The following is a 5,060-nucleotide window of genomic DNA, read 5'->3' on the forward strand; positions in this document are numbered from 1 at the left end:
TTCGCCCTCACTCACTCAGGTATCCTTGAGGTTCTATTCTTTCTGGAGTCTGTATTTTCTCCTTCTGCTCTCGCAAATGAGAGTAATATCCTTCTCGGTTCGATAAATGGGGCGGACAGAGTTTACAGAGCTCCCTTCCTCTCCGCCATTTTGGCTCCTCTCGACAATAAGTAGTTTTAATGTAATGAAATATCACAATATTTCTATAACGGCTATATTCCTTTAAATATAAATTTTATATTAATGATTTATAATTACTCACGGAATTGTTTTAGATAAAACATAAGTGAGGAGACTATGGTGTTCTAACTCAGTTTCACATGAGGGAATCATCTTTGACAACATTTGTCAAAGTGGATGGCATAGATATTAAAAGGGCCTACGGGTGAAAAGAGTTTCCTGGTAAATGTGCTTCAGAAAGTCTGGATTAAACAAGGTAAGCCAGTCCCATCCCTGCAGAAATTTCACTTTCCTGGATCTAGATGGTGACAGGTTATTCCCAACTTGAGTCTCCCTCACAATATGATCAACTATCCATAGACAGACACCATTGTAAAATCCAAAAACCTGGGGGTGAAGCTGAAGCAGCCCTTGGGGCAGAGAGACTAAGAAGGACCTCATTAGAGGAGTAAGAAAAGTGGTTTCCCCTTAAACTCATTAACCAAGTCCCAGGCCAGCTCAGTGCCACACCAGGAAGGCGCCCCTGAGCCTATAGTTTCTTCAGTAGGTTACAGAGCCCAAGGCAGACATCCACCCTCCCCAGCATTGCAGAATGCTTCCCAGAGGCCTATTCAGACTCACTTCACAGGGATTGTTGGGAAAAGCTGCAGTTTGAACACTTGGGATTAAACAGAGATGGGCAGAGGGCAGGGCTTGGAGCAACCAGCAATCAAATCGGTGGACCGAGTTCTGGCTTGCAGCAGCGCCCAAGCAAAGATACCCATCAGTGGTTCCACCTATCTACAGACCAGAGCCAGTGGCCCATCTATCCAGGGAGCTTGTCTGCCAGTGCTGCTGGAGTTGGATCCTAAGCTAACAGGGCTATACCAGCGTGAATCCAATTCTGAGGCCCTGCCAAGCAGAATAACAAATTCACTCCCTCACCCAACTGCTGAACATAGCCTCCAATCCCTTCCCTCCAGAAAGCATGGCCACGGATGCCTGGAAGCCATGGAGCACAACTTACAGCCCACCCAGGAAGAGAGCCAAACCAGAAGCCCTGCACGACTGCTGAACATAGCCACCAGCCCCACATAACAAGGAAGTCTGAATAGTGGTCCTGACCAGCCTCAGAGCCCAGCCTACAATAGCACAGCTGGGAGTACAACTCTGCCTAACTGCTGAACACAACCAATGGTCTTGCCTAGGCAGGAAGCCCAGCCAATGAAAGTGCCCAATCATGGCGCTAATTTGCATCCCCACTCAACAAGAGAAGTCTAGACAGTGACCCTGCTCAGCTGTGAAGCACAGTCTCCAGACCCACCCAACTGCAGCATAGAGTTGGAAGGCCTGCCCAACTGGATAGCCCCACCAGCAATTAGCCTCCCTGATTGTAAAGCTCGGCCAGCAGCCCAGCCCAGCTTCAGGGTATAGCCTGTGGCCCCACCTGATTACAGAGCACAGCCTGAGGCCATTTTATCAGCAACAATTGTGGAGCACTAGCCCACAGTCCTATACAACTGTGCAGGCCAGTCAGTGGCACTGCCTTGACAGTAAATACAGACTGCAACTCTGCCTGACCAGAGATCATTGCAGAGACCAGCTCATGGCCCTACCTCACCACAAAACAGCTAGTAGCCCCACCTCACCAGGAAGCCCACCCAGGGCCCCACCGTGAACATGGAGCCCAGCCAGCAGGCCCACCTGAACATACAGTCCAGCTGGCAACACCTTCCTCTCCCAACCTCAGAGCTCAGGCAGTGACCTTGACCATCTAGAGATCCTAATAAGCCCACCTCCCAGCAGGTGCTATCAACTGACCTATCCAGTACCCCAAAATGAACTGAGACAAATGAAAATGACAATGCATGTTGAAACTCAGGGGGTGCAGCAAAAGAAGTTCTAAGAGAAAACTTTATAGCTATAAATGCATAGATCAAGAAAAAAGAAAGGTCTCACATATAAACAACCTAACATTGCACCTCAAGGAACCAGAAGAAGAAAAAGAAACTGATCCCAAAGTTAGCTTAAAGAAATAAATAGTAAACATTAGAACAGAAATAAATTTAAAAAGTGAATAGAAAATATTAATAAAACTAAGAGCTGATTCTTTGAAAAATAAACAAACTGACAAATTTTTAACTAGCCTAAGCAAGAAAAAAATGACAAAGGGCTCAAATAAATAAAATTATAAATGAAAGAAGAGGTATTGCACCAGATGCCACAGAAATACAAAGGATTATAAGAAACTATCATGAACAATTATGCACCAACCTAGAAGAAACTGATAAATTCCTAGAAACACACAAGCTACCGAGACTGAATCATGAAAAAACACAAAATCCAAACAGACCAATAACAAGTTAGGAAGATTACATCAGTAACCAAAAGTTTCCCAACAAAGAAAAGCCCAGGTCCAGATGGTCTCACTGGAGAATTCTACCAGATATTTAGAAAAGACTCAACACCAATCCTTCTCAAGCTCTCCCAAAAGGACTGAAGAGGGAATACTCCCAAATCATTTTATGGGTCCAGCATTACCCTGACAACAAAGCCAGATTAGAAAACTATAGACCAATATCTTTGATGAATATAGACGCAAGAATTCTCAACAAAATAATAGTAACATGAATTAAAACAGCACATTAAAAGGATCATACACCATGATCAAGTAGGATTAGCCCTACGATGAAAAGATGGTTCAACATATGCAAATAAATAAATGTGATGCATCATATTAATAAAAAGATAAAAGTCATATTATCATCTCAATACATACAGAAAAAGCATTAACAAAATTCAACATTCTTTCATAATAAAAATTCTCAATAAATTGGTTCTAGAATAAATGTACCTCAACATAATAAAGGCCATATTTGGCAAGCCCATAGCTAACATACTCACTGGAAGGTTTTAAGTTTTTCCTCTAAGATGAGGAACAAGACAAGCATACCCACACTTTCCATTTTTATTCAACATAGTATTGGAAGTCCTAGCCAGAGCAATCTGGCAAGAAAAAGAAATAAAAATCATCCAATCAGACAGGAAATAAAACTGTCTATTTACAGATGGCATATTATATAAAGAAAACACTAAAGACTCCACTCAAAAAACTGTTAGAGCTAATGAATGATTTAGTAAAGTTGCAGGATCCAAAATCAATTGGCACTTGTTTATTTGAATAATGAACTATCAGAGAAATTAAGGAAACAATCCCATTTACAATAGTATCAAAAAAATAAAATACCTAGGAATATATTTAACCAAGGAAGTAAAAGATGTCTACACAAGAAGCTACAAGACTTTGATGAAAGATACAAATGAATAGAAAGATATCCTGTGTTGATGAATCAGAAAATTAATGTTGTTAAAATGCCATTTATATATACAATGCAATCCATATCAAAATTCCAATGGCATTTTTCACAGATATAGAAACAAACATCTTAAAATTTGTATGGAACCACAAAAGTCCCCAAATAGCCAAATTAATCCTGAGAAAGAAGAACAAAGCAGAAGCATCACCTAATTTCAAGCTATACTAAATGCTACTGTAATCAAAACAATAGGATACTGGTATAAAATAAAAACATAGACTAACAGAACATAATCAGAAACCCAGAAATAAAGCACTCAAATACAGCCAACTAATATTTGACAAGAGATCCAAGAAGATTCATGGTGAAGAAGATGGTCTCCCACAAAGTATTGGGAAAATTGGATATTCCCACTGAAAAGAATGAAACTGGACCACTATCTTATACCATTTATAAAAATGAACTCAAACTGGAGAACTTAAATGTAAGGCCTAAAACAGTAAAACTCCTACAAGAAAACAGGGAATAAGCTCCTTGACATTGGCCTTGGCAATGATTTTTTGGATTTGACAACAAAAGCACAAGTAACAAAAGCAAAAATGAACAAGTGGGTCCACACAAAACCAAAAAAAAAAAAAAACTCCTGCACAACAACAGAAACAAAATCAAGAGACAACCTCAGTAATGGGAGAAAATATTTGCAAACCATATATCTGATAAGAAGATAATACCCAAAATAGAGAAGAACTCCTATAACTCAACAGCAAAAATAGTAATAATCTGATTTTTAAATGGGCAAAGGGTCTCAACAGACATTTTTCTAGACAAGATACACAAATAGCTAACAGATACACGAAAAGGAGTTCAAAATCACTGATTATCAAGGAAATGCAAATCCAAACCACAAATGCAAATTCAAATCCAAACCACCCCATACCTGTTAGAATGCTAATTATCAAAAAAAAAAAAAAAAAAAAAAAAAAAAAAAAACAAGAGGTAATGTGTACACTAGGTAGGAATGTAAATTGGTGCAGTCACTATGAAAAACAGTATGGACGTTCCGCAAAAAATAAAAATAGATTTACCATATGTTCCAGCAATCTCACTTCTGGTTATATACACCAAGGAAACAAAATCATCATCTCCAAGCAATATCTGCATGTTCACTGCAACATTATTCACAATAGACATGATATGGAAACAACCAAACTGTCTGTTCATGGATGAATAGATAAATAAAATGGATAAATAAAATATATACATATAAATAAAATATACATATAGATGTATATTTGAAAGCTGCTAAGTGAGTATATCTTAGAAGTTCTCACCACGGGGCGCCTGGGTGGCTCAGTGGGTTGAGCGTCTGACTTTGTTGAGCATCTGACTTGGGCCCTCACAGTTCGTGGGTCCACGTCTGAGCTGTCTGTGCTGACAGCTCAGAGCCTGGAGCCTGTTTCCGACCCTGTGTGTCCCTCTGTCTCTACCCATCCTCTGCTCATGATCTGTCTCTCTCTCTCTCTCTCAAAAATAAACAAATGTTTTAAAAAAAATTTTTTTTAATTCTCACCACACACACACACA

This window comes from Suricata suricatta, chromosome 1 (genome assembly GCF_006229205.1).
Source record: "Suricata suricatta isolate VVHF042 chromosome 1, meerkat_22Aug2017_6uvM2_HiC, whole genome shotgun sequence".
In the NCBI taxonomy this organism is placed as follows: Eukaryota; Metazoa; Chordata; class Mammalia; order Carnivora; family Herpestidae; genus Suricata; species Suricata suricatta.